At 36.0% G+C, this 24,499-nt stretch overlaps 1 long non-coding RNA gene across 1 annotated transcript in view; it reads right to left on the bottom strand.

Annotated features, from left to right (window-relative positions):
* Positions 1 to 17,382, bottom strand: part of LOC132285876 (uncharacterized) — a 52,315-nt gene extending 34,933 nt beyond the window's left edge. Inside the window, exons 1-2 of the long non-coding RNA XR_009472628.1 lie at positions 17,013 to 17,382; positions 15,466 to 15,596 (exon numbers count right to left, since the gene is read on the bottom strand). This is a non-coding gene — a long non-coding RNA (uncharacterized LOC132285876). The remainder of the gene's footprint in view (positions 1 to 15,465; positions 15,597 to 17,012) is intronic.
* Positions 17,383 to 24,499: the final 7,117 nt, after the last annotated feature.

Raw genomic sequence — 24,499 nt, 5'->3', positions numbered from 1 at the left:
GTCTTGACATCATGATGTCATTGAGGTCTTTATTTCTAGCATCATGGGATGATGAGTCAAGATTGACTCGAATCTTTCCTTTAGGAGTTGGGAAGTTTCTTGTGAGCCTCAAGGCGAGGTTCTTGTGTCTTGCCTCCTTAGGGCGATGGTTTCAGGATTTGGATAGATGCGTTAACCTAGAATCCTTCTTGTGTTGCCTTGGTTAGCGCTTACAAGCTACAGTTGGGATGTGAGCGGCTTTGTGTAATTAATTATGTTGGTGTAATTAATTACTCTCCTTTGTCTTTGGAGACTTGGGGCGTTGTGTTAGGGTTCTGGTGAAATCCTGTAGAGTTCCTATCGGACTCATTGGCATCTTGGATTAGGGGTTTTCTTGTTGATTGTCTCGTAACGGTTAGCATTGGGGCTATCCATTTCGATGTTGTCTTGTTTCGTATGGTGCTGTGATTCCATTGGGGTATGAGTTGGTCTTGGGAAAAACTTGCTGACCCTATGTCTCGAGGACTTTAGTGGTCGTTTGGGGGATGGTTCCTTTCCTCGTAGTGAGAGATTGGACTCATCCAGGTTTTGTGTTGCGTTTTTTAAGAGGTTGTCTTTTGAGAGGCATTCCATTCATTTATTTTGATTTTACAAATTTGTCATTTGTATGATCACTCTTACATGTTTATGAGCTCCATTATTTTCGGGCATGCATTAGAAACATGTTTAGGATATGTAGCTATGCGGTAGTTTGTGTGAAAGTGTATATGATATGTTTTCATATACTGTATCCATTTAACATGCAAGTGCCATTAGTGGTGTATGGCATGTCATCATTTGTTTAACCCCTATGTGATAGGTGGCATGTTTCATTTACCTTGTGTGTACTATGCTTAGTATTAAGATATTATTTGATTTATATCATTTAATTTTTGCGAACATGCACTATGTGAGTATTTGTTTTAATACTACTTCATCTTTCCTACACTTATGTTAGGGTTTTGTGACCGTGGTTATTGGGATAGAGATGAGTGAGCCACGTTGTAGACTTGTGTTTTGAGGATTTTAGTTGTCCACTATAGGGATTTTGATCCAGCGTTTCGTCTTCTGTATGTAGCCTTACGGTAGGTCTACTTTAGATCTGCGTTTAAGTTTTCGATTTTGCGGGTCTAATTCATTAGCTTGAGGACACAGACTTGTTAGGTTGTGGATTCAGGACTAGTGTTGTTGTTGTTGCATTTTCAGATGTGGGGTTCGTTAGTACTCCAGCGTTAGGGATTTAAGGCCTTAAGCATAATGGTGCCACTGACATTGTTGTTAGAGTTTTCGGATTAGATACCCCAACTCTCGCGGATTCCTGGTTTCCGTAGTACTTTTGGTAATAATCATTCTGACATTGATGTCATTTGTATCGAAAACTTTCTTTCTGTGGCATGTTGTGAACTAGTGCCATATACAGTCATACTACCTTACTAACGAGTAAGTGTGGGCAGGTTTTGGCCATTGTTCGTACTGCCGTGTCATTCTTAGCCATTTGTCTTGATTTAACTTGTAGTCGTCTTGGGATTCACTCGGTGATTGATGTTGAGTTAATATGTTGATTCGTTTGGGAAGTGTCACTCAGTTCTTGGGTTTTGCATTCCTTCAGATGATCTTCAGGCTTTTGAAGTTATCCTTTAGCACCTTATGGTGTGTCCCTTAGTTTAATCTTGCTTTGATCTTGTTCGGTTCTCTTTTGTCTGTTCCTGATTTCGGGGACGAAATCCCTTTAAGGTGGGAAGGTTGTAATGACCCGAATTTTTCGGATAAATTATTTCCGTTGTCTTTTCCCTTCTGAGTTTGGTTTCTTATCGCTTAGTGTCATCTCGAGTGCTCGGAAATGGTTTTCGAGACTCTTTTCCATGGATTGACAACTTCCTTTGAAGACTGAGTCATTTATGCATTTTCACTTTTCGGATACTATGCGTCTTTCGTCTTTTTCCTTGTTTCGTCTTTTTCCCTATTATGTCTTTTCCCCGTTTGTCGCTTCTTTGGTAAAACTTTACTTTTCGTGCTCGGAGTTAGTTTTTGACTTCACGTGTTTTCATCTTGAGTGGTTTCCTCGAAATATGTATCTTTACTTTCGCAAGAAAGTACTCTGGTTGCTCCCGGTGCCCATAGGGGCATAAGTGCAAAGTTCTTTGGAAACATTTATCTTTCTTGGGGTGTTTCTCGTAAATATCTTTTGGAGATATTTTATTTCAGGGGTATCTAAGAAAATATCTTTTGGAAGATATTTTCATTCTGGGGCAGTTTCGCAGTTTTCACTTTTTGGAGGGGCCATTGTGCAATTAATGAAAGTTGTTGCTCAATGTCTTGTTTTGAGCCTGGATCCTCGTATGGGATTCATTTTCACATTTCTTTGAGTCGTCAACTCTTAGATTTTCCTCGTGGTCGATGTTTTCCAGTTTCAGGGTTTCTGGCCCTAGTTTGTGCCAATCTTGTTTGGGGCATAACTCTCTGCTCGGGACTCAGTTTTTGATTTTGTTTCTTCTGTTGTTCATATTTCCTCATTTTCAATCTTTTTCATTCATAGAGTTTTGCCAGTTGAGCGCGTTTGCTCAAAATCCACTTTTCCGGACACAGGAGGACCCTTTCGGGGCACTTTTTGAGACTTACTATAAATATGGGACTTAAGAACAAAAAAATCAGATCTCTTCTTCTTCTTCCTCTCCCATGGCCGGCCAAGCTCCCTCCCATGGCTGCCACTTTCTCTCTCCTCCTTTGATCCACTTTTCTTTAATGAAAAGTCTTTGGCCTTAATGTTCAATGCTTGCCTTGACGCCGTGCACCTTTCCCCCTTATTAGAAACCATTTCTAACCAAATTTTGAGTTCGGGATTGAGGTCAAGTTCGGATTTTCATGGGGCTTCTTGGGGGTTCATGTAGATCGTGTTGTCCTCGACAAAACCTAGAAGTTTCGTCGGATTCGGAGCCGTTTCATTTTGGTGGTGATTTGAGATTTCATCTCAAATGGAGGTAGGGAATGTTTTAGGATTGTTTGTGTGTTGTATTGAGTGTTTTTCATGATTATACAACTCATATGTATGCCTTGTATCAAATCTAGAAAGTTAGTATTGTTTATTTCTTTGTGTAAGATTTAAATTTCAAGAATGTGTATAGCTTAGATTTGAATTGTGGCATGATGATAAATTAAGCTTTAATATGTTTGTTAACATATATTAAACAGGGATTATTTGAATAAGAGTTGAGCTTTTTATTAAATATTTTTCTTTTGTGAAAGACAAATTTCTATGGCCGTACCTTGCATGAAATGAACTCGTAGTATGCTTTTAAATTAAGTCTAAGCATGTTTGTTAACATACTTTAATTTGAGAGCATTTGGACAAGTATGAAAATCTAGAGATTTTAACTTAAATGATTAATTAAAATCCATTTAACGGTTCCCTAGGCCTAGTTAATCTTTTAACTTGATAATCATGAGGACTAGGACTTGTGTACTAGTGTGTATTAAATTGGGACCATTTGTAGTTGCTTGAAATTTAGAAGTTTAATTATCATGATATAATTAAATTTTACCTTATTGTACCATTGTCCTACTTGAGATTTTAGTGAATATATGTGGATACCATGATATGTTGTATAACATGTTTTAATTAGGGACCATTTGGTTGAGGTATGAAGCTTAGGGAAATTAATTTGGTTATTTGATAAATTTTCGTTTCTATTCCATTAATGATTTGATCATATATTTGACAATGGTTGTATGTTTAAAGCATGATTTTTGACTTGTAATGGATTCATGAATTTGTGATTTCCATATTAGATTATATTGCCATAGCGTGTAACGAATCGCACACTGAAGATTCGACATGTGATGTAATATAGCGCGTAACGAATCGCACTCTGGAGATTCGACATTTTTCATCCTATAGTAGTTGTGGATTTAGAGCATGTAATGTGTGGTTACAAACTACTTGTGCATGGGATGTGGTTTCGTATATATATAAGTTGTTAACTTATTTATTTTGGAGTCACTTGGGACATGGTTACTATGATATGGCTAAAGTTCGACTTTAGTGCGGGAGGTATGAGTTCTCCCCAATTGAGATAGTGTGCACTTAGGGTGGTTTTCCCTGCGGGTTAGTGCCCGGAACAACCATTGATCTCGGCAGAATTCCGAGTCTAGATGTCCAAGTCTTCCATTATTTATTTTCGCATTCAATTCCAAGTTAGCAATCATATTTATATTGTGACTTGTGGTTTTGGTTATCGGCAATTTTGATGTTATTATATACATCCATGCTTTAAAATCTTTGTAGATTTTGATATTGCCAAGTACATCCATGTTTTATGATTTTAATAAATCATTTTAATGTTAGTAAGTACATTCATGTTCATGGTTTTTAATAAATCATTGTGAGCTTTTAATGTTGTTAAGTACATTCTTGTTTTATGATTTTAATGAATCATTACAAGCTTTTGATGTTGTCCAGTACATTTATGTTGTGTTGTTCAAATGTAAAGTAGAAATGATCCTATAGATTCATTTGGAACATAGACGTTAGGTGGCATGATCACTTTTGTCGTTTTCGTTCTTTAGATTTCAAATTGATGACTTTGAGAGTCTATGTTAGTTGCTTCGTGTACGCATGCTCCTATGTTGTTGCTTTGTTTAAGCTTGACCCTATGTTGCTAAAATTGCATGAATGAGGTGATTGATGCTAGAAATGATCTTTAGGTAGCTAGGATGCTCCTTGAGTCTCACCTTTGACATAGACGTTAGGTGGAATGAACCATAATAATTAATCATGCAAACTTGAAAAACGTAGGTCGATGCATGCTCATTTCCTACGAGTGGCTTTATGTTACTCACCCCTACGATACTGGGGCATATTTCAGGTACAGGATTCAAGGTTAGAGATTCTCACCATGCTTGGATGATTTGGGAACTTGAAGGGTTCAATTCTTGTGAAGGTTGGCTTGAAAAGCCATTTGTAACCTTATATGTCAAATGTGTATATTTGCTTCTAGACTTGTAATGTGTGCCTAAGCACACTTTTTGATTCTCATTTTATGTATATGACATGAGGCCAATAGCCAAACTCCTTTTGAAATTACATTAATGTCAAGGATGTTCATTTTTGCTTTCGATGAGAACATATGGAAAACCATGCGTTTTAGTATGCTATTTTGCACCGGAGCGTGCATTTTATATGAAATTCTTCCATTAGCATTCATTTAACATGCATGAAGTGTGGCCAAGGGCCAAACGGCATTTTGAAATCATTTCATGATTTTAGGTTTCAAGTTTTCATTCCAAACTTCATTTCTTGGCATTTTGTTCGTTTGGGGGTCATATTTTGCTTCGGCCATATTTTTGAGTCACAGACCATTGTAGCACATCTTATTAGGTAATTTACGTTTGTGTGCATGGTCATTTCCTGGAAAAGCTTCTTCTTTGGTTAAATGAGCCTCCTACGGACTCATTTTACACTTTTGTTGCATATTCTGACCTAAGGGTATTTTGGGAATTTTCTTTGGGAAATAAATTCCTTTCTTCCCATGGTCACTTAGAAAATGTGATTTTAGGTGGGGTTTCTTTTCCGTGTTTTTCCAGAAAATGCCATCTTGGCATCAGAAATGGCATCTGAAGTTCAGCTCTCAGTTTTTAAATTTAGCAGCTTTTTGGACCCTCTGGTCCAATTTTCTTGGGAGGGCATTTTAGGCCTTTTACTTTGCATATTTCTCGATTTTCCTTGAGGGTCACATAGAAAACTAGATTTTGAGGGGGGTTTCTTCTTTGAGTTTTTCCAGAAAATGTCATCTTGGCCCTCAAATTTCCATTTGTCTTGGAAAAACCCCTGCTGCCAGGTTTTTGAGTTGCCCATTCTGCCTCCTTCACATGTAAACGGTTACGAGGGGTTTCGTAAACGGTTACACGTGCATGGGCAGTGTTTTTCTCTTGATTTTTGGCCTCCTAACCCGTTAGATGATCTAGGGTTTGCACTTTTTGACCGTTTTGCCCCTTCTTCTTCCGTAAGCTATATCTTCTTCATTCGGACTCCGAATCAAGTGATTCTTGAGTCTAAATTCATTAATTTTTCATTGTCTTTCTAATGGTGTGCTCAGTGGCACCCACTTTTAAGCTGGAAATGACAATTTTTCCCCTTGGTTCAATCTTGTTGATTTTTGAAACGTTGCTTCCCCATTTAATTCCTTTGGGTTCCGTGACCTCGTTGAGGGTCATAATGGTGTCTTAGAGCCATGATGTATCTGTAGAGACCGTTATTTTGTCTTTTGCTTCCGTATTTCGGATCCGTTATCGGGTCATCTTTCGGTTCATCACTGATGCACCGGGTTGAAAAACTTGGGCCGTCACAAGTGGTATCAGAGTGTCCGAGTTCGAATACCTTGGACGACGGGTTTTGGGTGCATATCATGTTTTGTTGATGTACTTTGATATGTTCACATGCTTTTTGATAACATGTTTACGTTCCATTTGATAACATGCTCGGTGTGATGACATGTTTTCTGCACTTATATGCTTATGTGTTTAAAAGCATTATCATTTGATATGTGCTTATGTGTTTAAGTACCTAGGAGTTTTCATTATCTGTTTAGCAAGTTGTATAGGCTTATCTACTTATGCATGACTATATGTTGCATACATTGACGTGATAATTATTTGATGCATTCATTGAGTGAGTTGCATTCGATCATAATAACTCATGCTATTATTGATCTCATTTCTTTTTCACCCATATAGCGTCACAGTCTTGACTCACAGAGAGTCTTCGCGTTAGGGCTCGGATGAGCATGGTGTTGTAGTCTCCTTTTTGGCGAGATAAGACGTAAGCCACGGAGGCACCATTTCGTCTCATTTTCTTTTGTCTTTTTATGACGTAGTCACTGTGGTGTTGGAGGTGTCGGTGTCATCCCTTAGGACTTTGTAGTGTTCTTGACATCGTGATGTCATTGAGGTCTTTATTTCTAGCATCATGGGATGATGAGTCAAGATTGACTCGAATCTTTCCTTTAGGAGTTGGGACGTTTCTTGTAAGCCTCAAGGCAAGGTGCTTGTGTCTTGCCTCCTTAGGGCGATGGTTTCAGGATTTAGATAGGTTCGTTAACCTAGAATCCTTCTTGTGTTGCCTTGGTTTGCGCTTACGAGCAACAGTTGGGATGTGAGCGGCTTTATGTAATTAATTGTGTTGGTGCAATTAATTACTCTCCCTTGTCTTTGGAGACTTGGGGCATTGTGTTAGGGTTCTGGTAGAATCCAGTAGAGTTCCTATCGGACTCATTGGCATCTTGGATTGGGGGTTTTCTTGTTGATTGTCTCGTAACGGTTAGAATTGGGGCTATCCATTTTGATGTTGTCTTGTTTCGTGTGGCGCTGTGATTCCATCGGGGTATGAGTTGGTCTTGGGAAAAACTTGTTGACCCTATGTCTCGAGGACTTTAGTGGTCGTTTGGGGGATGGTTCATTTCCTCATAGTGAGAGATTGGACTCATCAAGGTTTTATGCTACGTTTTCCGAGAGGTTGTCTTTTGAGAGGCATTCCATTCATTTCTTTTGATTTTACAAATTTGTCATTTGTAAGATCACTCTTACATGTTTATGAGCTCCATTGTTTTCGGGCATGCATTAGAAACATGTTTAGGATATGTAGCTATGTGGTAGTTTGTGTGAAGGTGTATTGATATGTTTTCATATACTATATCCATTTAACATGCAAGTGCCATTAGTGGTGTATGACATGTCATCATTTGTTTAACCCCTATGTGATAGGTGGCATGTTTCATTTACCTTGTGTGTACTATGCTTAGTACTAAGATATTATTTGATTTATATTATTTAATTTTTGCGAACATACACTATGTGAGTATTTGTTTTAATACTGCTTCATATTTCCTGCACTTATGTTAGGGTTTTGTGACCGTGGTTGTTGGGATAGAGATGAGTGAGCCACGTTGTAGACTTGTGTTTTGAGGATTTTAGTTGTCCACTATTGGGATTTTGATCCAGCGTTTTGTCTTCTGTATGTAGCCTTACGGTAGGTCCACTTCAGATCTGTATTTAGGTTTTCGATTTTGCGGGTCCAATTAATTGGCTTGAGGGCACAGACTTATCAGGCTGTGGATTCGGGACTAGTGTTGTTGTTGTTGCATTTTCAGATGTGGGGTTCGTTAGTACTCCAGCGTTAGGGATTTAAGGCCTTAAGCATAACGGTGCCACTGACATTGTTGTTAGAGTTTTGGGATTAGCTACCCCAACTCTCGCGGATGCCTGGTTTCCGTAGTGCTTTTGGTAATAATCATTCCGACATTGATGTCATTTGTATCAAAAACTTTCTTTCTGTGGCATATTGTGAACTAGTGCCTTATACTGTCGTACTACCTTACTGACGAGTAAGTGTGGGCGGGTTCTGGCCGTTGTTCGTACTGCCGTGTCATTCTTAGCCATCTGTCTTGATTTAACTAGTAGTCGTCTTGGGATTCTCTCGGTGATTGACGTTGAGTTAATATAGCAATTCGTTTGGGAAGTGTCACTCAGTTCTTGGGTTTTGCGTTCCTTCGGATGATCTTCGGGCGTTTGAAGTTGTCCTTTAGCACCTTATGGTGTGTCCCTGAGTTTGATCTTGCTTTGATCTTGTTTAGTTCTCTTTTGTGTATTCCTGATTTCGGGGACGAAATCCCTTTAAGGTGGGAAGGTTGTAATGACCCGGATTTTTCGGATAAATTTTTTCAGTTGTCTTTTCCCTTCTGAGTTCGGTTTATTGTCGCTTAGTGTCATCTCAAGTGTTCGGAAATAGTTTCCGAGACTCTTTTCCGTGGATTGACAACTTCCTTTGAGGACCGAGTCATTTCTGCATTTTCACTTTTCGAACACTATGCGTCTTTCGTCTTTTTCCCTATTCTGTCTTTTCCCCGTTTGTCCCTTGTTTGGCAAAACTTCAGTTTTTGTGCTCGGAGTTAGTTTTTGACTTCACGTGTCTTCATCTTGAGTGGTTTCCTTGAAATACGTATCTTTACTTTCGCAAGAAAGTACTCTGGTTGCTCCCGGTGCCCATAGGGGCATAAGTGCAAAGTTCTTTGGAAACATTTCCCTTTCTTGGGGTGTTTTTCGTAAATATCTTTTGAAGACATTTTATTTCAGGGGCATCTCAGAAAATATCTTCTGGAAGATATTTTCATTCTGCGGCAGTTTCGCAATTTTCACTTTTTGGAGGGGCCAATGTGCAATTAATGAAAGTTATTGCTCAATACCTTGTTTTGAGCCTGGATCCTCGTACGGGATTCATTTTCACATTTCGTCGAGTCGTCAACTCTTAGACTTTCCTCCTGGTTGATGTTTTCTAGTTTCAGGGTTTTTGGCCCAAGTTTGTGCCAAATTTGTTTGGGGCATAACTCTCTACTCGGGACTCAGTTTTTGATGTCGTTTCTTCTGTTGTTCATATTTCCTTATTTTGAATCTTTTTTGTTCACAGAGTTTTGCCGTTTGAGCGCGTTTGCTCAAAATCCACTTTCCCGGACCCGTCGGGGCACTTTTTGAGACTTACTATAAATATGGGACTTAAGAACAAAAAAATCAGATCTCTTCTTCTTCCTCCTCTCCCTTGACCGGCCAAGCTCCCTCCCATGGCTGCCACTTTCTCTCTCCTCCTTTGATCCACTTTTCTTTGATGAAAAGTTTTCGGCTTTAACGTTTAATGCTTGCCTTGACGCCGTGCACCTTTCCCCCTTATTAGAAACCATTTCTGACCAAATTTTGAGTTCGGGATTGAGGTCAAGTTTGTATTTTCATGGGGCGTCTTGGGGGTTCATGTAGATCGTGTTGTCCCCGACAAAACCTAGAAGTTTCGTCGGATTCGGAGCCGTTTCATTTTGGTGGGGATTTGAAATTTCATCTCAAATGGAGGTAGGGAATGTTTTAGGATTGTTTGTATGTTGTATTGAGCATTTTCCATAATTATACAACTCATATGTATGCCTAGTATGAAATCTAGAAAGTTAGTATTATTTATTTCTTTTTGTAAGATTTAAATTTCAAGGATGTGTATAGCTTAGATTTGAATTGTGGCATGATGATAAATTAAGCTTTAATATGTTTGTTAACATATATTAAATAGGGATTATTTGAATAAGAGTTGAGCTTTTATTTAATATTTTTCTTTTGTGAAAGATAAATTTCCATTGCCGTACCTTGCATGAAATGAACTTGTAGTATGCTTTTAAATTAAGTCTAAGCATGTTTGCTAACATACTTTAATTTGAGAGCATTTGGACAAGTATGAAAATGTAGAGATTTTAACTTAAATGATTAATTAAAATCTATTTAATGGTTCCCTAGGCCTAGTTAATCTTTTAACTTAAATGATTAATTAAAATCTATTTAATGGTTCCCTAGGCCTAGTTAATCTTTTAACTTGATAATCATGAGGACTAGGACTTATATACTAGTATGTATTAAATTGGGACCATTTGAAGTTGCTTGAAATTTAGAAGTTTAAATATCATGATATAATTAAATTATATCTTGTTATACCATTGTCCTATTTGAGATTTTAGTGTATATATGTGGATACCATGATATGTTTTATAATATGTTTTAATTAGGGACCATTTGGTTGAGGTATGAAGCTTAGGGAAATTAATTTGGTTATTTGATAAATTTTTGTTTCTATTCCATTAATGATTTGATCATGTATTTGACAATGGTTGTATGTTTAAAGCATGATTTTTGACTTGTAATAGATTCATGAATTTGTGATTTCAATATTAGATTATATTGCCATAGTGTGTAACGAATCGCACACTAAAGATTCGACATGTGATGTTATATAGCGCGTAACGAATCGCACTCTGAAGATTCGACATATGTCATCCTATAGTAGTTGTGGATTTAGAGCATGTAATGTGTGGTTACAAACTACTTGTGCGTGGGATGTGGTTTCGTAAATATATAAGTTGTTAACTTATTTATTTTGGAGTCACTTGGGACATGGTTACTATGATATGGCTAAAGTTCAGCTTTAGTGCGGGAGGTATGAGTTCACCCTAATTGAGATAGTGTGCACTTAGGGTGGTTTTCCCTGCGGGTTAGTGCCCGGAACAACCATTGATCTCGGCAGAATTCCGAGTCTAGATGTCCAAGTCTTCCATTATTTATTTTCGCATTCAATTCTAAGTTAGCAATCATGTTTATATTGTGACTTATGGTTTTAGTTATCAGTGATTTTGATGTTGTTAAGTACGTCCTTGCTATATGATCTTTGTAGATTTTGATTTTTATGATTTTAATAAATCATTTTAATGTTATTAAGTACATTCATGTTCATGGTTTTTAATAAATCATAGTGAGCTTTTAATGTTGTTAAGTACATTCTTGTTTTATGATTTTAATGAATCATTATAAGCTTTTGATGTTGTCAAGTACATTCATGTTGTGTTGTTCAAATGTAAAGTAGGAATGATCCAATAGATTCATTTGGAACATAGACGTTAGGTGGCATGATCACTTATGTCGTTTTCGTTCTTTAGATTTCAAATTGATGACTTTGAGATTCTATGTTAGTTGCTTTGTGTAAGCATGCTCCTATGTTGTTGCTTTGTGTAAGCATGACCCTATGTTGCTAAAATTGCATGAATGAGGTGATTAATGCTAGAAATGATCTTAGGTAGCTAGGATGCTCCTTGAGTCTCACCTTTGACATAGACGTTAGGTGGAATGAACCATAATAATCAATCATGCAAACTTGTAAAACGTAGGTCGATGCATGCTCATTTCCTAAGAGTAGCTTTATGTTACTCACCCCTACAATACTGGGGCATATTTCAGGTACAGGATTCAAGGTTAGAGATTCTCACCATGCTTGGATGATTTGGGAACTTGAAGGGTTCAATTCTTGTGAAGGTTGGCTTGAAAAGCCATTTGTAACCTTATTTGTCAAATGTGTATATTTGCTTCTAGACTTGTAATGTGTGCCTAAGCACACTTTTTGATTCTCATTTTATGTATATGACATGAGGCCAATGGCCAAACTCCTTTTGAAATTACATTTATGTCAAGGATGTTCATTTTTGCCTTCGATGAGAACATATGGAAAACCATGCGTTTTAGTATGCTATTTTGCACCGGAGCATGCATTGTGTATGAACTTCTTCCATTAGCATTCATTTAACATGCATGAAGTGTGACTAAAGGCCAAACGGCATTTCGAAATCATTTCATGATTTTAGGTTTCAAGTTTTCATTCTAAACTTCATTTTTTGGCATTTTGGCCGTCGGGGGGTCATATTTTGCTTCGGCCATATTTTTGAGTCACGGACCATTGTAGCACATCTTATTAGGTAAGTTACGTTTGCGTGCATGGTCATTTGTGGGCAAAGCTTCTTCTTTGGTGAAATGAGCCTCCTACGGACTCATTTTACACTTTTGTTGCATATTCTGACCTAAGTGTATTTTTGGAATTTTTTTGGGAAATAAATTCCGTTCTTCACATGGTCACTTAGAAAATGTGATTTTAGGGGGGGTTTCTTTTCTATATTTTTCCAGAAAATTTCATCTTGGCATCGGAAATCACATCCGAAGTTCAATTCTCAGTTTTTAAATTTAACAGCTTTTTGGACCCTCTGGACCAGTTTTCTTGGGAGGGCATTTTGGGCATTTCACTTTGCGTTTTTTTGATTTTCCATGATAGTCATGTAGAAAACTAGATTTTGAGGGGGGTTTCTTCTTTGAGTTTTTCCAGAAAATGTCATCTTGGCCCTCAAATTTCCATTTGTCCCGGAAAAACCCCTGCTGCCAGGTTTTTGAGCTGCCCATTCTGCCTCCTTCACATATAAACAGTTACGAGGGGTTTCGTAACCCGTTACATGTGCATGGGTAGTGTTTTTCTCGTGATTTTTGGCCTCCTAACTGGTTAGGAAGATCTCCTAACCGGTTAGATGATCTAGGGTTTGCACTTTTTGACTGTTTTGCCCCTTCTTCTTCCGTAAGCCATATCTTCTTCATTCGGACTCCGAATCAAGTGATTCTTGGGTCTAAATTCATTAATTTTTTGTTTTCTTTCCAATGGTGTGCTCAGTGGCACCCACTTTTAAGCTGGAAATGACAATTTTGCCACTAGGTTCAATCTTGTTGATTTTTGAAACGTTGCTTCCCCATTTAATTCCTTTGGGTTCCGTAACCTCGTTGAGGGTCATAATGGTGTCTTAGAGCCATTATGTATCTCTAGAGGCCATTGTTTTGTCTTTTGCTTCCGCATTTTGGATCCGTTATCGGGTCATCTTTTGGTTCATCACTGATGGACCGGGTTGAAAAACTTGGGCCGTCACACAAATCTTCTTGTTGTTGTGCATTATTGAAGTTTCCCATTTGTAAGTTATCCAACAACTCAAATACATTATCTACATTTCCATCTTCATCATGGGTATGGGTACTTTCCCCATTAACATTAGCATCAATATTAACATTATTGCTGGTTTGAGGAACCTCCCCATGATATATCCAATTGGTATACCCCTTGTTCATCCCATTACTCAAGAGATGTTGCTTAACCTGTTTAATTTCAAGAAATTCCTTGTTTTTGTAACGACGACATGGACATCGGGTAATACCGCCTGTCTGTACATGACGACTAGCCATCTTAATGAAGTTTTCTATGCCATCAAAATAGATTCGACTGCCCCTAGTGTGATGATGAATCCAAGACTTAGCCATGTAACTGTTATTTTACATAAAATAAATTTAAAAAAGTTAGAATATCAATTATAAACAAGTCATTTGATGCCTATGTTGAATATTTCATAACTCTTTAAGAATGAAAATCAATCATATTATAAGGGAAAACAATAAAGAAATCCATTAAATAAAAGTGAAAGCAAGGTCATTGTAATGTGTTGAGAAGTAGCTAGCTAAGAATAATGTCTATTGACTTTGATTTGAAGCCCCTTCTTTTATTTTCAATCACAGAGGTTGCATGAGGAAAATATGTAGCTGTTTTTATCAGTAACAATCAATTCATTGATATCCTCATCTTTTTATTATATATATATATTTCTCTTTTTTCTTCCGACAGGAAGGTATTGATCCACTATATCATAAAGTGAGGCACACTACTTTTTGATATCATGCTTCTCTTTCAAGGCTTTTATACTTTCAACTAGTTCTGGTGTGTCTCTGGATAGTAAAGGGTCAGGAAGGACCATATTATTTAGCTTTAAAAGCATAAAAATAAAAATAAAATAAAAGTGGCAAGAAACTGATGTCTTTAAATTGATTGTTTGAAATGGTATTTCAAGAATTCATTAATATATATTGTATATTCAGTTCAATTTTCTTTTTAACAAAACAAGTTTGCTTTATAATTTTCAGGATTACAATATTGCTTCGTTAATCAATTTATGCATGGTATCTCATAATTATTATATATGGAACAATGTGAGTGTGAGTTGCCAGTTAGCTAGATTGCTTAAATAGTTAACAGAATTAAACTCCATAGAAAGAATCATTATGGTTTACTTTCTCATGTTCAAAGGAAAACTTTTTTTAATGAAATTTAATATATTTTTGTATATTATTGGATCGCCAAACTCTTCTCGATCAATAATGTAAATATATTACAGTACCCTACATAGAGAAGTAGTATCCATGCATTAATAACACAACACATTGGAAACATTAGATATAAAGACAATATTCGAACTTCTAATTGAACCATATAAATTTATTACCAACATAACCAGCTCATGCACACATATTTGACACATTTTAAAAAAGTCACAAATGAATAAAATGTGTCATGAACAGCCTTTTCAAAATTGTTTCATCAATCGATCCCGCCTCCAGTGAATTATATTTTCAAAAATTGTATAATCAAATTTAATTTTCATTCCACTCCCTTTGTGGAGAAAGAATTTTCATTTATCTAACAAATTTTGGTAAATGAGAGAACAAAGTGATGAGGCTGTCTCTAGATAAATTAAACAAAATATATGCAGGGCCAATTACTTGTAAAGAAAAATGGTCTTTTAAAAAAAATATCTGCAAAACAAAATATATGTACTTGATCCATAGGCTCTCTCTTTTTTTGGTAGGGAGGGGGGAAGTGGTAAAATATCATTAAAAGGTGCCAAAATAAGGGTACAACCCATATAAACAGGAGGTACACAAGAAGGAGAATAGAATAATATGCATAATCACGATAGATCCATGACGGAGAGCATTAGAACTAAATATCTAGGTAATATAAACTTATAGAGCATTAAAATCCAGAAATTGTAAATACACAAATAAAATAAAACATAATAAAAGCATTAAAATCCAAAAATTGATAAATAAACAAATAAAACAAAACATAATAAGAGCATTAAAACTAAATATCTAGGTAATATACACTTATAGAGCATTAAAATCCAAAAATTGATAAATAAACAAATAAAATAAAACATAATAAAAGGAGTAAGAAATATATCGTACCTAAAATTCTGATCAAACTCAATCTTGGGTGAACAGCTAGTGGATATGACTTGCAATAATTATATAATGGCACCAATTATCAGTTCTGAACAGGATCTTGTGCAGGTTATATTCCATGTTTTGGAAGCGAACTAATACAACACCACCATGGAAAAAGTTAGCTTACAACTTTCAAATGGGACACTGGCTAAATTATTAGTATCAAAACTTCACTAACAAGTCAACTACAAGGCTTATTCTGGTTAATGAAGGGTCGCTTTCTAGAGCATTCATAAAATTTCCTTCCTTTCATTAACAAAGGGATTGTAAGGGCCTATTTGATTTATTTTTTAAGTCACTTCTCTTAAATTTTTTCCTAATAAAAATAAAAACTATACAATCACTTTAGTATTTTCGACTGCAACCAGAAACTGAAAGACAGGATATAGAGAATATCATTCGGATGTAATTGCAATGCTGATATTTTTAAAACTTGACTTCTTGAACAATTCTCAAGATTGCCTAAGGTTATGGCTTTAAAATGGAAAAGAAAATATGATTTATGTAACCAAACCTAAATAGTTGAAATAGACTTTGTTGAGTCGAGTATCATAATTCTACACCAAATCATCCAAACACCAAAATAACAATAAATCAAAATGAAGCGCTAAATAGTTGTAGTGAAAATATATATATATATATATCAATTCTGATCAAACTCATTCTTGAAATCTATATGAAACAATGATGAAACCACAAAATTATGTGTCAGAGGTGGAGGAGACCTTGAATAACAATAAGATATAAAAAAAGATTTATATAACCATAATAGGAGGCTATATTAAAATTCTTTTTGGACATAAATGAATTACATTTATAGGGCAAGGCCGACCATTGGCCAATGATCTTTGTATGGACATTCGAATGGAATCTTGCAGCAAAACTCTCGTTCCATAATGCGAGAGAGGTGGTGAGCCCCATCGTTTCCCTCTCACATTCAAAATTTTGAATGTGTATCATTATTCTTTAATATTTCTAGTAACTAGAACTTTAACCTAAAAATTTTAGAATCACTACCATCAATTCCATCAAAGAATCAAGAATATAAAAAGAAAACTAACCATTCTCAAATTAACAAAAATTGTAACAATCAACAATTCAGTTCCAACAGGAATTGTCCTCCAGGAGACCCCAACCCAATTTTTATACAAATCACTCCCTGAAGTCAAAATCCCTACAAAATAGCCCTTTATAACACCCCCATGGTTTTGACGTGAGGCATGAATGATCAAGAATAAAGAATACAAAGGTCATAATGATGACTAACAACAATAAAGCTTATGATGAATATCAACTGAAGCCAATTAAGAGACCTCAGAATTGTAGGAGGGGAAAAATAATTTTTAAAAATTAAAATTTCAACGAAACGATGATTCCTCAAAAAAAAAAAAAACCTAAACTCATACCTAAATCAACCTCAAAAATAAATAAATAAATAAATAAATAGTATAGATAAAGAAGCAATCTAAGCTAGTTAATTGAGATACAAAGAAGAGAATGAAACATACCTCTCGGCAAGTAGATAGCCGCCAATAAAAGAAGAAGCAAAAGGTTGAGTGATTAAATCTATTGTATAATAATGAATGAGTAAAGAAATAACATAATAAGAATGAAAGTAGTACACAAATTCTTTATGTGTCTGTGAATTGATGAATGAATTGCATATATATATATATATATATACATATATATATATATATATATATAAAGGATATATATACATATATATTTGTATGTATATCAGGAATAAATTAATAAAGATAAAAAGTTCAAACAACCTGTACGATTTCAGATTTCCCATAGTGATTCAGACTCAGACGACAAGCCTTTTCCAGATTTGTAATTTACCCCTTCAATAGACCTTTTGCAATTTCGAAACCCTAGAAAAAAAACTAAGGTGAGGATCATGAAAAATGGCAAACAGGAAAAGTACGAATTAACTTTTGCTTGCCTCTATTGAGATTAGGAGGTTAGCTTGGCTGGAAACAGAAGAAACCTTCCAAAGGTTGCTTTTAGGTCGTAGAGCAGGGCGACGTTGAGAAGAACAGAAGAGGTGAAGAACTGATCGAAGAGCTTTGTGAGTTGTGAAGGTGGAAGAGGATTGCAAATGATACTAATGTTTTTTAGATTAAAACGACATAGTGTGATGGGCTTCCCTATGTTATAAAATAAAATAATTTTATAATATTTCATTTTAACGCCAAACAAAATAAAAATGAAGCGCTAAAGTTTAGCGCTATTTTTTTGTGGCATTGGGGACGGTCTTCAATAGACTGTGCCAAAAAAAAAAAAAAAAACTTTTTAGGGACAGTTTTTAGGGATTTGGTGACATATCAGATTGACTGTCCCTAAAAGGCTAGTATTAAGGACAGTAAAATTTGCCCGTCTCTAATAATAGGATCTTTAGGGACAGGTTTTAAAGCGTTACTAAAAGACTGTCCCTAATAGCCTAATTTCTTGTAGTGCTCCTAGACTTTGATGTTTTGTATTTTGAGGGGATTTGTGTTGTAACTCTTGTCTTGACATTTGATTTATATATGAATCTTGTTTCTACAATGATTTGTGTAGTTTAATACTTCCAATTGATCATTTCATTCTATTTATATGTCTATGAATGCTAGAATAGATGTTCATGTGTTTATCTCTAGGTTTTGTGATATTGATGCATGTTTATGTGTGTTGATGCTATGAATCATGTGATGGTCAGGGCATGGTGCTTTAATGGAATTCTCTTGTGGTTTATTTGATGGTTCATATTTATTTCTTAATGGATTAGGCCTCTTCCTTAGTTTAATTAGTTTAATCTTCATGTCCCTAGCTCAGTTATAGTGTAATTGCCTTACTTTCTTAGATGGGAGGACAATCCATGTTTATTGTTTGATGTCCCATACTTATGAATGTAAGTAGTATATTTCTCTAATTTGATGATGTGTATTTATTATGGACTTAAAAGAAGGAATAATGGCTTAACTTGATATGTTGTGCTATTCACTAGTTTGGCTAGACAATGTATACTTATTTAGTCATCCATGCTTGTTAATTCAATTAATGACACACACTAGTATTGCAACATATAATCCCCCTCATCTATTACACATTGAGTTTCTGGGAAGGTGATGTTTGGTGGTGACCTCTAAGTCCCAAGATCCATCTCTTATATTCTCTACATTTTACTCTGCTTCAATTGTTTTACCTTGCATCCATTTAGTTGACATTGTAGTTAATTAACCAATCAAAACATCTTTGATCATTCGACCTACTAATCCAACATTGATTTCCAAGCTAAATACACTCCATTTCCCTTGGGACGATCCCTACTCACTCTAGCTATATTTATAGTTAGAAGTGGTAGTGGCATTCTATAAATTTAAACTTGGCCACACTACACTCCATTTTGTACTTCGTGCTAGGCGCGCACCATCTCCTACGGCTGCCTCAAAATCCAAACCCGAACTCACCCCAAAATCTCGAAAGTGCTCTGAAATGAAAACAAAATTGATCATTGGATGTTGTCCCCGTTATATCTCCCTTCTACGGTGTCGACAAAATTCGACTAGAAAGTGATGAATCCGGTTCTTGAAGCCAAGATCCAAAAATAGTAGAAAAAGAAAAGTAAAGAAGAAAGGGGATAGAGAAAATTATTTTTCTCTTCTAAACTATACATATATAATGCAACCACCCCAAAATAAAATATGATGTCCAACGTGTCCCAAATAAAATATATATATGTCCAATATATCCCAAAATAATAAATGCAAAGTGTTAGAAAACAATTCCCAAACACTTGACCTGGCCCAGTCCCACATGACACGAAATCTAAAATGTCGAAAAAAAATAGAAAAAAAAGAAACTGATCCTCACAAATTATACCAACATCTTTAGCGTGGAAACCATAGTTAGAAGAAATCCAACCAACCGAGATGAAAACCACGAAGAATTTAGTCATCTCGTATAAGTCGAAGCACAGTACATTAATAGACTCTGACTAAAGCTCACACCCACTCCACTCTATCAAGTACCAATTGTTGAACGTCTCTAACTTTACAACTCCCCCGTCCAACTTTCTAAAATTCAAGCTTAATCCTATAATGATTGTACAAAGGTTGGTGGTGGATCACGAGCAATCCTCGAATGTTATGACCCTTCCATAGTTTAATCAATTTCTTCTTTTCGAATCTAAATTTTTGTGACGGCTAAAAGAAAATTTTAATGCTATGATCAATCTCTGTAATTTGAAGTAGTCTCTGATGATTAGTGAAGAACATCACCCTAAATCACTCTTGTGTTTAAGTGTGTGCATTCAAAAATACACAATCATATTTTTTTGAAAATCTCTCTTAAAAAGCTTCGATAATCATGTAAAAGATAAATCCTTATTCTTCTCAATTAATTTAAGCATTTGATCTTAGTCAGAGTAAGAGATATGAGAGGTTTTTATATCCTAGAGAGTAATCAAAATAAATGGAAATATGTTATACACATCTGTAGGAGTTTTAGTACAAATAAGAAACTAAAATGTTGCCAAAAAAATGAAATCCCTCATATTTACGAAAGTTTAACTGGTTAGGTTGGAAGTTCAGCCAGTTGGACTTTTTCGAAGAGCATTTTGTGCGATCAGAAAGTTCAACCAATTAAGTTCAAAGTTCCGGTTGGATTTCTACTAAGTGTAGTATTTATCTTTGCATAAAGTTCAACCGATTGAACAAAAAACTTAACTGGTTAGACTTTTATAGAGTGCAAAAATAAAGATGTTTAAACATGAAAAACTTCAATACACTCGACACCAACTCAAAATACATATGTGTAATGTATTCTCATCCACATAACTCTTCTAAATGATATTTTCATCGAATTCAACCGTAAGGGGCACTTGTGCCTCAGCTTCGAAAGAATGAGACTTAAAATAAACAAAATTACAACTCGATTATTGACACTAAAATTTTCACAAACATATAAATTTATATCTAAATACTTTTTTGGACATTTAATTACTAGTTTCAACTTTTCTAGATGTTGCCCAATTAATGACCCTATAGGGGGGGTGAATAGAGTCTTAGCAAACAATGGACAATTTTCAATTTCAATTGATGTGCAATAACAAAGTAAATTTCTCAACAATAATTTAACAACGAAAGTTGAAGTCTAAGTTACACTTATCAGCAATTATTAAGAAATAAATTCAAAAGAACTTAAAGCAATAGATATAAGAGCTAAAGAGAGAGATTACAAACAAGTACTCGGCGATTTTAGCGAGGTTTGGAAACTCCTACTCCTCGGCTCAAGACCCCTCTTGAAACTTCCCAATCCACTATGGCACCTCTTTATGGGTGGAAAGCAAACCTTTTACAAGAAGCCCTTCTTTGTTTCTAAGTGCTAAGAAAAACACCTTCTCTTAGTCTTCCTTGGGCCACATCAGCCCTTACAAGAGTTGAATAAGATTGTTAAAGTACAAGATGATCTCTCTTAGATCTAAAGTACAAGATTTAGCTCACTCTAGAGTATGTATGAATAAATTGAAGCTCAATACTCTTTGAAGATATGAAGTATGTGTATGATGATAAAAAGGTTATAAGATTGCAAAGATATGTTTCTCAATGAATGCAATACCTTTTTATTAAGACCACAAAGTCATTATATAGACTTTCAAATGTATCTGATATGTATTCAAGCTGTTGGACACACACTTTGAGGAAAAATGGCCGTTCAAAATTAAAATTCTCGCTGGCTCGGTCGTCCGAAATAAAACACTCTTGAGGTTCGGTCGACCGAAACTATTTAAGGTTGGCCATTATACTTATTTCGATAGACCAAAGGATTCTTTCTTTTGTTTCGGTCGACCGAAACTCCTTCGTCCTTTGTTCTAAAACATTCTGTGAGAATCGGACGAGCCGATTCATTTAACTCCTTAGTTTCGGTCGTCTGAAACTTCTTAAGAAACTTTTCATTTTCTTAGTTCAGTAAACCAAACTCAGTTGGTCCTGTATTTCAGTAGACCGAAATACATTAGAAGCTATGATTCAGACTCATTGATAGAACCGGTCAACCGATTTAAATCATCCTTCCATTTTGGTCGACCGAAATGGAACTTAAATTCCAGGAGCATGTTTTGATGATATTTAAACCTGGTCCAATGATTCTTAACCTTAATGAATGAATTTCTATGCATGATTTTGAGAGTGTGAGCTTCAAGATGTTCATACATGCTTTAACAAGGTTTCCTAAAACGCTCACCATTCTAGCTAATCCCATTTGATGAGATGTCGATGACTTGTCTTTGAGTCTTGATTCCTTTGACTTTTTCTCATGCCTTCATGATGCTTCTTCATTTTTGCTTTTCTGTGTAATGTCTTAACTTGATGATAGCTTAGATCTGTAATTTTACTCAAGGTAGACATTAGTACGCATAGAACATCATTCATGAATTATGATCATCAAAAGCCTTAGATTCAAGGTCAACAATCTCCCCTTTTTTGATGATGACAATTCATTGATGTTGTTCGAAAAATAAGAGTATGGAATATAAACAATTCTCCCCCTATCAATGTGCATAGTTTTAAAGGTGAGAACATTCAAATAAGAGATTACAAATCTCCCCCTTTCCTTGTGCATCCATCTAAGCATTTTTAGCAAGATCATATTTAAGGCATGTATACATATTAAGCAAGATCAAGACAATGCATTAAAAAAGAATGCAATTCATAAATACCAAAAATGTATTTCATTTGATTAATGAATTCAAGGTGCAGTCAAAAGATTGCATGGTCAATAATCACATCTATTTCATTTCACTACTAACCCATTCAGAACTTCATAACTACATTGTTAACTACAACCATTACAATTAACAGCCTACAACCACTTACATCAACACTACATCAATATCATTAATACCACACTACATCAACATCATTCTCCCCCTTTGTCAATCATCAAAAAGGTGGGGGGGAGGGGGGCATCAAAAGTGAGGGAGTCCTGTGACTCGGAGGTCAGCAAGATCGTGTTTGACGATGTCGACTTCGTTTGCTACCTCTTTAACTCTTTCACGCAAGGCGAGAATGTGGTCTCAATTTTCCTTCTCAATGGCAATTTGGTTTTTCGAAAGAGTAATACTCTCAAGTATAAGCTCACAGAGGGATCTTTCCTCGGAAGGAGGGATATTCATAGATTCTTGTTGTTCTCCCTCTTCTTCTTCTTCTTTGTCTTCTTGTTCTTCTTCTCTGTCTTCATTTCCACCCACTTCAACACCTTCTGCTTGGTGCTCTTCCATGACAATGTCTTGGCCCTCATTTGTCAGATCTCCAAACTTAGGGTCATACCAAATGTTGTCTTCGGATTTTTTAAGCCCCATTCGACTCAGCAAGTGTCTGTCAATTCTGTAGAGTTTAGTAAGCTCCTTTTTATCCTCTCCTTCTATTTGCACCTTGTATGCTCTGAAGATTAGGGTAAGAGGCATGGCATAGAATAGGTGTGTCTTTTCCTTTTTAATGCAATCTTGTATGTGGTGAAAGATGATAAAGGCGAGGTCAAATTGCTTTCCGTTTAGGACACACCATATGAGAAAAGCTTCCATAAACAACACATCCGAGCGTCCGCCAGATTTTGGAAGGATGGTATGGATGATGACATGATAAATGAGGCGAACTTATATGGTTAACTGACTTGCTATGATCTTGTTAGTGTTTTCAGTGGGGAAATGGCTCATTTGTTGAATTGCTTGGAGAGGATCAAACTCTTCCCCATAATACCATTTATAAGATGTAAATTATGTGATATTGCCGTGAGGAATTTTAAGAATGCGGCGCAAATTGGACAGGGTAAGGTGAATGTGAGTGCCTACAACGAAGGAATCGTAAGTGTTTTACCCTAGCTCTTTCTCAAGATGAGTGTAAAATATCCTCACTAGCTTGGGATAATAAGGGACCTTGAAGGATACAAATCCACCCAAGCCAATAGCATCAATTAGTGAGAAGGTGTGTTGAATCAACTCTTCACTCTCACTACTATTAAAGAACTTTCCCTTCTCAACTATCTTATGAAGGAATCTAGTTTCATAGATTTCCTTGAACTCGGGTTCTCGGAAAAGATGCATATTTGGAGCAGGGTAGGAGTCAGGATTTTCAGGATTTGGTGGGTTAGATCCTTCGATATCCATATCATGAGAGCTCCTAGGGCGCTTTTCTAAATTTCTGTTACTTCTAGATGGTTTCTTTTGTGAGGCCATGAGAAGTTTCTTAGATGGGTTCTAGATGGTTTTCTAGTGGATGAGGGACTTTGTGAGACTCACGATAAAGATGATGTGAAGGTTTGTGCAATGGAAAACTAATCTAAGATGCTACAACAGAGATACTAATAGAGATTGACAGTCAAAGGAAATGAAATTGATTGATCTACGAGAGAGGAGTGGAACTTACCTTAGAGGCGAAGATGGGAGAAGGAGAGAGGTTCGCAGTCGCCTTTTCAAAGAGAAAAAGAAAGTTTGAGAGTTTGAGAGGAAAGATGGGTTCGTGGGTCATTTAAATCAATTTTGGTCCTATTCGTATCTGGGCCCTGAAGTATCGGTCGACCGAGATGGCTTCATCGGTCATCCGATTTGCATTTTGAAGAGGAATTAACTTTCTTATTTCGGTCTACCGAAATATAATATCGGTCTGCCGAAATGTTTATTTTGGCAGACCGAAGCACAGTTTTGGTCTGCCGAACTGAAGTCAGAGGTCAAATGTATTCAGTGTTCATCAGTGACCATGGATCTTTTTCTCTATTGCCATTCCGATTTCTCGACGAAGTGTGCAAAATCTATCTTCTTGAAGTGGCTTTGTGAGAATGTCAGCTAATTGATTCTCGGTACTAATGAACATTAATTCAATATCGCCTTTTGATACGTGATCACATAAGAAATGATATCTAATCTCAATATGCTTTGTTTTTGAGTGCTGAATAGGATTCTTTGATATGCAAATGGCGTTGGTATTGTCACATTTGATAGGGATTTTGTCGA

The sequence above is a fragment of the Cornus florida genome, unplaced genomic scaffold (genome assembly GCF_030987335.1).
Source record: "Cornus florida cultivar Cherokee Brave unplaced genomic scaffold, ASM3098733v1 CherokeeBrave_3.0.0_Hap2_Chr11, whole genome shotgun sequence".
NCBI lineage: Eukaryota > Viridiplantae > Streptophyta > Magnoliopsida > Cornales > Cornaceae > Cornus > Cornus florida.
Note: the sequence above shows the minus strand (reverse complement) of the source record. Positions and strands in the feature narration are given on the sequence as shown.